Here is a 13653-nt window from a genome sequence, read left to right on the forward strand (position 1 = left end):
GTCATAGCACACCATACTACCCACAGTCAAATGGTTTGGTGGAGAAGGCTAATGGTGTCATTGCAGGAATCATTAGAAAGATGGTGCAAAACAACACAAAATTATGGGATGACTTCTTGGATGGTGCCTTGTGGGCATATCGAACCACATATAGGGAAGCCACGGAGTTCACACCATTTCACTTGGTCTATGGTCAAGAGGCTTTACAGCCAATTGAGCTAAACATTCCAACAATGCGACTTCATGGAAAATCAGCACAAGATGATCAAGAAGCATGGATGGATCGACTTCTTACCTTAGCCGAGCTTGAGTGGAAAAGAGAAGCAGCATACGAGTGCTATAAGAGGAAAGCCACACAGACAAAGGAGAAGCTTGACAAGAAACTGAAGGACAAAGGCATCAATGAAGGAGATCTTGTGCTAAGGTATGACAATCGACTCGATAATCGTTTTGATACCAAATTTGAAACAAGATGGCAGGGGCCATACATAGTCAAGAAGGCTTTCAATTCAAGTTACTATCAACTTATGGACTTGAATGGGAAAGAGCACTCCAGAAAGGTAAACGGCTATCGCTTGAAGCCTTACTTGAGTCGCCTTCTACCAAAGGATCTACCAGAGCAAAAGGCAACTATCCCATGTAAGTATTGTTCCATGAAGCATGAGTGTAACACAAACCGAAATTCCAAGGGGCCAAACAATGAAGATCTTGTCAAGGACTCTGAAGCACTCTCTTTGGAAAAGATTCTTTATGATGGTACATGAATATACCATCATCCTGGGGGAGGGCTAATGATAGCCGTTTTTCGGCTCTCTGTGATTGTCATAGTGAGTTATTCCCCCCTATCAAATCACTCAAACACTATGGTTACCCTCACCCTTTCACTGTATATAGGTGCGTGTGAGTTAGGGGACTTTTCCCATATTTCCTTATTGAAATAAAAAAACCTCAATTAGCTAGTCATTAGCTTAGTTGAGCCAAAATAAAAAAATAAAAAAAATAAAAATATAAGTATATTATGGCCCATGCGTATGTAAATATTTCTTTGTATATAGGGCCTAAATAAAAGATTTTTTCATAATTATTTTGGTATTTATTTAAATATTTCTACCTAGGTGTGTGTTATTTATGCTCTGTACATTGCCTCACCATAACCACAATTTTTCTTACCATTTTTCATACTCTTTATTCCATATAGAAATATTTTCATGTAAGCTTCTCTTATATTTGGTGTAACTCCACCCCAACAAAAATCCAAAAAAACTAGTTCTATTTATGTGTATATTTTTTTCACTATTGTGATTTTTTCCTTCCTACATATATTCTCTATTACTCTCATAAATTAGACCACCAAAAATATTCATCTTTTTATGGTAGAATTATAATGAGAGAGATTTATTTTGACCCCTTTATATTTTTCCACCTATATTATTTATATTTGACATGTACATACTTTTTAGACCCCTCAATATTTGATTTTCTTAGTTGTACTATTCACTTATATCATGATCTCAACAATATCTTCAATTATAGACCTACCAAATAAGGTCAAGGGTAGGTGGCATGCATACATGCACTATGGAGGGCTCACTCTTGGAGGTATTCAAAAGAATCATCCAAAGAAGGACCCCACAAGGACCTTGTGCAGTGGAAAATAACGATCGGTTTTGCTGAATTTTTAAAGTTCACTTGCTCTCCGAATTTGAAAAGGTGATACAAACAAAAGTTGTAGTTCGTGGGCTGAACTTTTGCCTCAAATTTTTTCATATTTTTTTGAGCTACGAGCTGTGAGCTATGATTTTATTAGTGGACCCCAGTTTTCCCATGCTATGCAGCCACACTCTCTCTTCCACTTTATCATTTTCCTCTTTCACACACACTTCTCCACTCATCATCCCCACCTCTCTCACCACTCCTCTCTGCACTCTACTCACCTTCTCCTCAACCTTGAAGAATAAGAGAAACCATGGTGAACTCATACCTCCCACACACAATTCCATTCCAAAATTGACCACCTAGTCTCATTTTTCCTCCTCCAATTTACCCATATCTATCAAAAAAACCACAAAATTCAGCCTCTTCTCTTAAAAGACAGCATCATGGTGGTTGATTACTCAGCTTCAATTACCTTGTCTCTCAAGGAAGGTCAAGAGTGGAGAAAAAATGTACCGTCAAAGCTAGTGGACCGTCAACAAGCGTCAAAATTGGCCCTACTCAAGACACTTGGAGCATCAACCTTGTAAGAAATCCACCTTTTCTTACCTCTTAAGAGTTTTTTCTTCCTTATTTGTATCCTACATGGATACTCCCATTGTAAATATCCAATTCCATTTGTAAATTAATACTAACTCTAATAACACTAACCCACTATGAAAAGTCCTATCACCTCCATTTCTCTCCTCTCTCTTTCCCCACCAACTTCTTGATAATTCCAAGCAAAAGAAATTAGATAAATTGCTGAAAATCTAACCCAACCATGGTTAGAGGAGTAACCCTAGCCTTCAAAATTTCTATAAAAGGAGGGTGTAGCTAGCACAAAAGGGGGGAGCCATAAGCAAGAGCACTATGCTATAGCTTGAGAAGCCAAGCTCAACCTCTCTAGAAGGAGCTCTTGAGTGGAAGCTCATTGTCTTATGCATGTGCATGTGTTGTAATAGGGGATTAGCAAGGGAACTCTATGCCATTGTAAGAGAGAGAGTGATCATTCAATTGAGAGTAGGAAATCTATCATTTCTCCTACTAGTGTAAGCCCAAAATTTGTTGAATCAAGGAGGGTGGATTTGGACTAAGCTTGGATACTTTGTCTCCTTTCCAACGTGAAGTAATGGACAACAATGATGCGTAAGTGTTTTGGTGTTTTTTGTTAAGTTCTTGATAGCATGTCTCTGGTGTTGTCATCAATCTATCCATAAATCCCACATACTGTAAGAGGGCGACAGGGTGGAGAGGACTCCCCTGGCCTTAAGACAGTGATTGGGGTGGCTTTTCTTGTGATGTGTTGTGGTGAAATTTACACAAGCTATGCTGAACAAATACTAATCTCACTTTGATTTTTCATGACAGATTTGTAAGAAGGTATTAATGCAACAAGCACCCCCTCCCCCTTTCTCTCTTTTTCTTAAATATATAGTTGTGTTTGCTTGATCATTGCCGGTACGTTTCAAAGCAGCCCGAGCACTCTCTCTCTCTCTCTCTCTCTCTCTCTCTCGTGTTTTAGTGTGTGAGAGTGTTCCATTGGTGTTAGGGTTAGTGTAAATTCTTTGCTTGTTTGTGGGTTGCTCTAACGATTCTCCTCTTTTGCGTCCTAGTTCGCTCTTAAACTAGGTGGTGCCCCTTGTGTAGTTGGGATTTGGCTGTGGGTTTGTTGTTTTGGTTTTTGTTGTGTTGTGCCCCAGCCCCATTGAGCAGCACGGGAGCCTTGAAGGGTGTCTAGAGGTTGCTCTTCTTGTTGCCCGCCCCGGACCGCCTCAATATAATACTTACAAACTCATGTCGAAGCGTACAGTAGCCTCCAGTCCCAAGATGTGATGTTCTAGCAGACTCCAAACGTGCTTTGGCTGCATCTCTCTGCTGTTGAAATCTATTGGTATTGTCTTGTGTCTCTTGTGCAATCCCCGTCCACTCCTCTGCGTCCAACCATGCCAGCTTGGGATGCCGTCATTGAACCTCTCTCTGGCCTCTAACCAACGGTGTGACATTGTGGACCTTGCCACGCTCAAAATCCAAGCATTCGAGACCTGATCATACCCCTCTGCCAGCATGTACTCTCTCTGAATGGCATCGACGATGTAATTCTTTCTCTCAAGATCGAGATTTTCCCAAATCTCCATCACGAGTGACCAAACTGAATCGTACAGAGTTGTCAAATCCGGTACAAAGAACTGAGATTTTTTCACCAGTATAGAGCGGCATGTCTGCAAGACTTTGCATCATCTCGCCCTCCTCATTGTTGCTATCATGCCATCGATATGAATGGGATGGCTAAGGTTGGTCCACAATACTACGTTCAATTTTGTCGCCTTCTATGTTGGAATCCATGTCAAAGAACGCGTCCAACATCTACTCCATCTCTACTTCTTGAAATGCTGCTTCAAGTATTGGTTGGGAGGACTCAGTCGATGACTGCTTGTTTGAAAATCATTTTCTCTGGGATGAAGTTGGAGCAATATCTACTTGCGTACTTTGACCTTCAATCTCTAGACCATGAGATCGATAACGCAGGTCTTATACTTGCTTTGTCGGAAAGAGACCGTGATTGCGTATGTGTTGGTTGCAAATTTCTCATTTTTGAAAGATCTGATGCTAGCAATGCGCACAAGGACACGCCATCCTATCGTCCATACTTTATCTACCAATGATGCAACAAATAATTAAAACACTCTAGTTGTTATAACTACACACTACTAAGTACATGACAAGCTTTAACAACCTCACATTCTCTAGCCAGGTCCAATCCCCGCACACCTCGGTCTAGAGGTGCACGGATATTAGGACCACAGCGTAATAATCTTGTCTTTATTGGTCAATGACTATATATTAAAGTTCTTGAAGTCTGTGTGCTTTTTTGAAGTCCATTTGCATTTTTCAACAAATTTCTGCTACCTCTAACAACCTCACATTCTCTAGCCAGGCCCGATCGCCACACACCTTGGTCTAGAGGTGCACGAAGATTAGGACCACAAGATAATAATCTTGTCTTTATTGGTCAATGACTATATATTAAGGTTCTTGAAGTCTGTGTGCACTTTTGAAGTCTGATTCCGTTTTTTCTACTATTAATTTGACACTAGCTCTAACCTAGCCTATAATCTAACCTAACCTATAACATAACCCTAACCTAACTTAATGCAACCTAACTTATAACCTAAACCTAACCTAACCGAAGTCCGTTTGCGTTTTTAGAAGTACACGAGTCATCTTCGAAGTCCGATTGCGTTTTTTCTACTATTAATTTGACGATAGCTCTAACCTAACCTATAATCGTTATGCCTAACCTATAATCTAACCTAACATAAAACCTATACCTAACTTAACTTAATGTAACCTAACTTATAACATCTACTTAACCTATAACCTAACCTAACCGCAGTCCGTTTGCGTTTTTAGAAGTACACGAGTCATCTTCGAAGTCCGATTGAATTTTTACTACTATTAATTTGACAGCTTTAACCAACTTATAATCGTTATGCCTAACCTAACCTATAATCGTTATGCCTAACCTATAATCTAACCCAACTTAAAAGCTATACCTAACTTAATTTAATGTAACCTATCTTATAACATCTACCTAACCTAACCGAAGTCCATTTGCGTTTTTAGAAGTACACGAGTCATCTTCGAAGTTTGATTGTATTTTTTCTACTATTAATTTGACAGCTTTAACCAACTTATAATCGTTATGCCTAACCTATAATCTAACCTAACATAAAATCTATACCTAACTCAAATTAATGTAACCTAACTTATAACATCTACCTAACCTAACCGAAGTCCGTTTGCGTTTTTAAAAATACACAAGTCATATTCGAAGTCCGTTTGTGATTGAAGGCACATATAGAACATCTCCCAATGTGTTGTATGTCCCGTCTTTTTCTAGCAATGGAACTGAACCAACATGCGTAATCCGATGCATAGTATCATCACCTGTAGCGACAAACTCATCCTCTTCTAACTTCTCTTTTCTGTCAAACCATTCACCATGATATGTCATATGATTTGTGGCACCACTATCTAAATACCAATCATCTGTATGATGTGGCTCCACCATGCTTCCAATAACATGCTCCGATCCATAGGAAATAAATGTCCACTCGATCTATTGTCATATATATTTTGATCATGAGGGTTGTATACAACAAAGTTTCCTCCATGTCTGCCATAACGTCGGCCTCTTCCACCACGATCACGATTTTGATTTAGCCTTGTGTAACATTCTCTTTCAAAGTGACCATAAATGCCACATCTGTTACAATATCCATCTCTTTGAGGATGTACAAATCGTCCACCTCCACGTCCACGAGGTCGCGCTCTCCCCCTATCTCTTTGGCTGTAATCATTGTAAATTTGATTTTTTTGGTTTTGCCATTGACCTCTTTCAGCATTGTTTCCGCGACCATAGTTTCCTCTTCCACCTCTATTGTTTCCACGACCTCTAGAGTAAAAAACCTGATCTCTGGAATTGTTATTTGATGTAGAAGTACCTGACTTGCTTAACTTCACCTCTTCTTGCAAACAAAGGTTTACTAACTCTTCAAAATCAGGCATGTGTCCTCGAACACATATAGATGTATCCAATGACTTGTATTCCGGTCCCAAACCATTCAATGTCACTGAAACTAAGTCATCATCTGGAACTTCAACATTAATGCTCGCAAGATCTTCCTGTATTTGCTTTATCTCTGTCACATAATCTGATATGGATCTATTTCCTCGCCATACACAATGTAACCTTTGCTTCAAGTGAACTTTTCGTGGTTGTGTATTGGAGTTGTTCATTCTTGCTAGTATCTCCTATGCTTCCTTTGGAGATTGAGCCTTCTTCACATGTGGTATAAAGAAGTCACTAATGCATAGTGAAATACAATGCATCACTTTTCTTGAATTCTTGATCCACTTCTTGTAAGCTTCTACTCCTGCTTGCTATGTTTTATGTGCTTCAATATTCTCTCTATTTGGTTCCAAACCAACCTCGAGACACTCTTTTTCACCTGTAATTTAGTCTCATAAACCTTTTTCCATGATAAAGTTCTCCATCCTATAAGACCATATGTTGTAGTTCTCTCTGGTCAGCTTCTCTCCAACAATCTGTGTGACTTGAGTTGAACTTTCTGCCATCTTTACTCTCTCAATTTCTTCCAAAGGATTTTGAAAAAATTTTGGCTGAGTTTCGTTTGTCATAAAATCTAATATCTAACTAACCCAAATGATTTTCTCATATTAAATTGATCACTTAATGTGGGAGAATAAACGGGAACAAGTGTTAAGATATAGGTATGTGCTTATAGATCTATCTCAACACGGGGCCAATGGTAAAGGGGCCCAAAAGGGAGATGGTCTATCAAAGAGCAAGGCTAACCAATGGAGCATAAGACCTTAGGGTTAGCTTCATTGAAGACCTCCAATAAATGTGTGTAAAATTCCTTTGACCTTAAGTAAGCTAGGGCTGAGCTTGAGGTGGGAACCCGGCCCAAGCTCGAGGTGCTTGTTATGCTTGAGGTGTTTTTCATGCTTGAGGTGCTTGATTAAGATTCTTGAGGTGCTTGACTGGCTCCATGCTTGAGGTGCTTGACTTGCTGCATGATTAAAGTACTTGAGGTGCCTTGAGAAGCTTGCCTGAGATGCTTGTGGGAACACCCCCTAGTTCAAGTGCTTTGTCATGCTTAGTGAGTAAGGTGCTTGATCACCTAAAAGTCAAAAGCATTCCTACAAGAGGGGGGGCGAGCCCTTTTCCTAGGGGCTAGAGAGAGAACACCCACTCACACACACAAGGGAAGCCCAACTTGAAGAGACAGCAAGGACACATGTCAGGCCCCTACCCATGTTACCTTCATGTGTTTCTTGAAGCCTATTGGCTAGGCTTCAAAGGGGTCCAATGATAAATTACATGAATTATCTAATTGTTTTAGCATTTATCAAGTCCTCTCTCTCAAAGGGGAAAGGGGGACACTTGTCCCAAGGCTACCCATGTTGCTTGTAATGGCTCTTGCTTGTGATTGGCTAGGCCTGGAAGGGTCCAATGAGCTTCAGGCATGAGCTACAAGGGGGGGTCGACCCAAGCAAGCTAGGGGGTTGCCTAGGGGGTATACTCACCCACACACACTCACAAGCACTCTCATTGTGTGATATGCAAAGTGCAAGAGCTCCCTCTCCAAGCAAGTAGAGGTTGAGAGCCTACACCAACACTCTTGGCTATGGAGTGCAAATCCAACCAAGAGCCATGCTTCAATGCTTAAGCTTGCCATATCCTTCTTCTTCATTACTATGCTATTATGTATGCTAGCAACAAGAGTATGATAAGTGAGGAACTAATTCTTTCTCCTACGAAATGTTTCTTCTTCCTCTTCCCTACCCTCATTCCCTGCTAGCTCTCTCCACCTTCGAAGGTGTTTGAGGTCTTGGGACTGAGGCTTGGGATAGTTAAAGCTTTCTTCAAGTTTATGTTATGTTTGTGGTGCATGAAGCCTTCCATCTTCATGGCATCACCTAGGTCACAAGGAACACAAAGACTATATTGTAACAAGTCTCTCTTTATGGGAGAAATCATAATACAAATGCCTATTGGAGGGGGGACCGGCTCCACATAAATCCGGTCCTCAATTGTTGTCATGTTCTCTAAACTCTCTCTCTTGCAAAAGTATTGTCTATGCCAAGTTAACTAATTGCTATGATTATGTTGCTATCTTCAATTATGTCTACCCGCTATGCTCACAAAATCATTTCTTGAAAGTACTCTCATTAAATTCCGCTATTCTCAAATTGAATAGGCAAATTCCATTACATTGGTATCAGAGCATTTGGTTTCTCTTTTCTTGCTTAAGAAGAGAGGTCCTTAAGTAGCCTATAAATGGTTGATGTTGGTAATTATAATAGAGTAAGTGGAACTGGGATCTAATACCGGTTTTGTTAAGCCCACTATGTGGGGGATGGTGCACACCTCGGGAGCTTTGGACTTAATAATGGAGTCTTTTTAGACTTGCCTACGGCTTTACCATTATTGAGCCATAAGAAGTCCGAAAGGAGCTAGCCCTTGGCAACTCTGCTATGTTAGATCTACTCCTCTACTCTCTATAATTAACCACTTTGAGCCGTGGGTGTAGATACTTAAGAGCCGATTTTCAAAGGCTAAGAGGAGTGGCAACTAAGGTTTTGAATTGCCAAAGCATACACTAAGTACATACATAAAATTTTGTTAACATGGTTGACAATAATCAAGAGAGTAGAATAAACATTGATAGCTTTGATTTTGCACATGAAGGTGCTAATGATGATGCTCCCATGTTTGTGAATTATCTTGTGACTAGGTTGCAACAAGCTATGGGCAACCCTACCTTGCAAGCCGAAGTTACTCAACAACTTCGTGCCTATGGAATTTCCCTTCCTCTCCAAGAGGAGAGAGAGCTTAGGAGGCCTCTTGAAGAGACCCCCAAAAGAAGACTCTCTCCCATTCGAGAGGAGGAATCCAAAGAGAAAGAAAGCAATGAAAGTCTAAGTTCTTCTGAAGATGTGGCTCCACGAAGAAGGCGGTCTAGACGATCGCCTACTCCTCCCAAGAGGGAAAGAGCAACCCATAGTCCTTCTCCTCATCACTCTCAAAGGCAAGAGAGGAAACAAAGGAAGAAAAGGTCTAGGAAGAGGTCACCCTCTTCTCCTTCTTCTTCACCTTCCTTCTCTTCCGATGAAAGTTATGGCTATTCTCCTAGAGAATACAAGAGGGGAGGGCATCGCAAATCATTTCCTGCATGGCGAAGGTCACAAAAGCTAAAGAAGTTCAAGGAGGGAGGAAAGAGTATCTCTTTTCTCACCTACGATGGCACCTTTGGTGCTACCGACAAAGTGTTGGCCTTCATCCAGCAATTTGATGCGGCCTTTGGGGACGAGGGCTTCACAGAGTCCTCCAAGCTACGCCATGTAGCTATGCACTTCCAAAAATCAGCTCGTCAATGGTGGGCTAGCCTTCGTGGCAATGGAGAAGCCCCAAAGACATGGAAAACTCTACGAGTTTCCATCATGAAGCAATTTCTTCCAAGCGATACTAAAGATAAAGTTCTTACCGAATGGCGCGGCTTGAAGCTCCTCTCTCATGAGTCTATCAACAAGTATGTAGATAAGTTTTGGGATTTACATCTCAAAGCTACTGTCTTTCAAAAGATAGACTTTTCCGAGCAAAGACAGCAATTCTGTGCGGGATTACCTGAAGAGATGGCCGAATATATCAACTCTCAACGGCCCGGTACTATTACCGAAGTAATCCACCACACCATGGTTGCTTCACGCATCAATTTCCATCAAGGGGCTAGACGTAATGTCAAGCCCATGGAAAACAAAGATAAAAATGATGCAAAGGGGAAATCCAATGCTCAAAATAATTCCCAAGGCACTTCCAACAACAACAACAACAATCGGTCCAAGGAGAAGGGAGTTTACAAAGGTAAAAACAAACTCTCTCCTGAAGAGCTTGAAGCTTTTCGCAAGGACCATAAGTGTTTCAAGTGTGGGGAGCAAGGACATGGCTATCGTTCTTGCCCCAAGAAGAATACTCGCAATGAGACTCCTAGGGCTTCCACCATCGAAGCTCCAAAAGAGGATGCTCATTGCAAAGGATCATCACTCTCCTATGCTTGGGGAAAGGTACGAGAGCATGATGCCTTCATCTTGTTTGACCCTGGCTCTACTCTCAACTTCATATCAATAGAGTTGGCCACCAAGTTGGGCATTCAAGCTTTTGAGATGGGAGATATAGTAACAGCTGATGCAGCTTTCAAGGGACAACAAGCCTCCGTTACTCCCTTGATTGGGAAGTTGAGGCTTCATGTCCAAAGCTATGTCGACAAAGAAGACTTCTTCATCTCTCCCCTCCAACATCAGGATGTTATCCTAGGGGCACCATGGTTTGATCGCATGGCTGCCAACATGAAGTTCCCTGAAAGGAGAATTTACTTCACCTACAGGGGAAAGAACATGTATGTAGATGCTAGTGAGCGTGGTCGCACTATTCCACTTGTAAATCCTCTTTCTTTTGATAAATCAATGAAGAGCTCAGTTTCTGCGTACATGATTTATGTCAAAGAGTCTCTAAAAGCTAATAATGTTTCATCAAATGAAAATGATAGGAATCAAGAAGAGTTAGACTTGTCTACTTTTCTAAAAGGATTCCAAGATGTGTTCATCGATGATATCCCTATGGACCTACCTCCAAAACGAGGGGATGATGACCATCGTATTGAGCTCCTTCCAGGAAGCTCACCGCCTAACAAACCTCCTTATCGAGTCTCACAAGCTCAACAAGAGGAGATCATGAGGCAAGTACAAGAGCTGGTAGACAAAGGGATGGTGAGGCCTAGTTCCTCTCCCTTTTGTTCTCCAGTCCTTTTAGTGCAAAAGAAAGATGGTACATACCGTATGTGTGTGGACTATCAAGCACTAAACCATATCACTATTAAAAACAGATTTCCCGTACCTCGGGTAGAAGATCTGTTTGATAAGCTACAAGGCTCTACCTACTTCAGTAGGATTGACCTTAAGAGTGGCTATCATCAAATAAGGATAGTGGATGAGGATATCTTAAAGACCGCGTTTCGCACAACATTTGGTCTTTATGAATATCTAGTCATGCCTTTTGGCTTGACTAATGCACCAGCTACGTTCAATCGTTTGATGGAGAAAATTTTTAGACCATATCGAAAATTCACTGGAGTGTTCTTTGATGATATCATCATCTACTCCAAGTCTTTGGAGGAACATAAGCAACATCTCCAAGTGATTTTTCAAGCCTTGAGGGAGAACAAACTTTTTCTCAACCAAAAGAAAAGTGAATTCTTCCTTCAAGAGATTCAATATCTAGGCCATATTATCTCTCACGATGGTATTCGTATGGATCCATCAAAGTTAGAGGTAATAAAATCATGGCCTAACCCAAGGAATCTACATGAGCTAAGAAGCTTTATTGGTATGTGTGCATACTATAGACGCTTCATAGCAAAATTCTCTCAAGTGGCAGGACCACTACACGACTTAACCAAGAAGAACGTTAAGTTTGTATGGACTGCTAAGGAGCAAAATGCTTTTGAAAAACTCAAAGAGAAGCTTACTTCCCAACCAGTCCTCGTGCTTCCGGATCTCTCAAAGCCCTTTGAGATCCAATGTGATGCTTGTGGTGATTGCCTTGGAGCGGTTTTGCTTCAAGAAGGGCATGCCATAGCATATGAGAGCCGAAGGCTCAATGGTGATGAACGAGTCTTGGGCATTTATGAGAAAGAGCTTTTAGCTGTTCTACATGCCCTAGACACATGGAAGCACTACCTATTGGGGACTCCATTTATCCTACGAACCGACCACCAAAGTCTCAAGTATTTCATGACGCAAACCAAGCTTTCTGACAAACAAATGAGGTGGGCAAATTTTCTTTCGCAATTTAATTTTCATATTGCTCACATAGCTGGTAAGCACAATCAAGTTGCCGATGCACTTTCACGACGACCAAAAGTTAATGCGGTGTCTATAGCTACTCACAATGATCTATCCTCTATGATAGATGAGTATGCTACTAACCCTGACTTTAGAGACATAATGTCAGCCCTTGCTTTGGGGAAGAAAGAGGAACCATTCACCTTGCAGGATGGTTATCTTCTTCACGGAAATAGGCTATGTGTTACCCATTCCCTTCGTGAGAAGGTTATGTATGAATCCCATGCTCCTCCATATGCAGGGCATAGAGGTATTCAACCTACTCTCCGAGGAGTAGAGACGTATTTCTATTGGCCTACCATGAAAGTGGACATACAAGAGTATGTTTCAAAATGTGTAGTATGCCAAAAGACCAAGTATGATAGAGGGAAGCAACCTGGATTACTCCAGCCATTGCCTATTCCAAATTCACCATGGGAGAGTATATCCATGGATTTCATCTTTGGATTACCCAAGCTATCCATGGGAATACAGGAATATGGACAATAGTCGACAGGTTTAGCAAGCAAGCACATTTTATTCTTGTCAAAAAGACTATTAAGGCACATCAAATGGCAACTCTCTTCATATCTCAGATTTTCAAACACCATGGATAACCCACATCCATCGTGTCAGATAGAGATCCTAGAATGACCAGTAATTTCTGGAAAGGTCTCTTTGAAAATCTAGGAACAAGATTGAATTTCTCTTCGGCCTATCACCCACAAACGGATGGCCAAAGTGAGATAGCCAATCTTACGATACTCGATCTACTCAAGACTTATGTTACCGAAGTAGATCAACGCTCACAATGGGAAAAGTATTTACCGCTAGTAGAGTATGCCTACAATAATACTGTACATACTTCTACGGGCAAAGCACCTTTCGAGATCATAGAAGGAAGACCTAAAAGTCCCTTGCTACTGAAAGTACATGGGAAAATCTTCGCCGCCGATGAGTATAGCCGTGACCTACAAGAATCTTTTCAAAAGATTAGGGAGGCTATAGCCATCTCTCAACAAAGGCAAAAAGCTGCTGCTGATAAGCACAGAAGAGCCTTAATGTTCAAAGAAAATGATTGGGTCTTACTCAAGTTTCCTAAGGCTCAATTAAGGTAAACGACGGGCAAAAATCCTACGGGCCATCAAAAGTATTATGCTAAACTAGCAAAAAGATACTATGGTCCTTTCCAAATCTTGAAGCCTATCAATGAGACGGCTTATCAACTCAAGTTGCCCAACCATTGGCTTATACACAATGCCTTTCATGTAAGCTTACTTAAGCCCTACAAAGGAGAGCCACCAATTGAACCAATTATTGAAGACCCTCCCGAAGTTGAAGACCAAGAAGAGATGCTACAACCCGAAGCTATCCTTCGGCATGAAGACAAGGTACTACGACATGGTAAGATTATCCGACGGTATCTTATTAAGTTCAAAAATTATCCTTTTGAAGATGCTAAATGGATGCAAGGAGTACAACTTAAGGATA

Source organism: Adiantum capillus-veneris, chromosome 14, assembly GCF_014529385.1.
Source record: "Adiantum capillus-veneris isolate H3 chromosome 14, ASM1452938v2, whole genome shotgun sequence".
Classification (NCBI taxonomy): Eukaryota; Viridiplantae; Streptophyta; class Polypodiopsida; order Polypodiales; family Pteridaceae; genus Adiantum; species Adiantum capillus-veneris.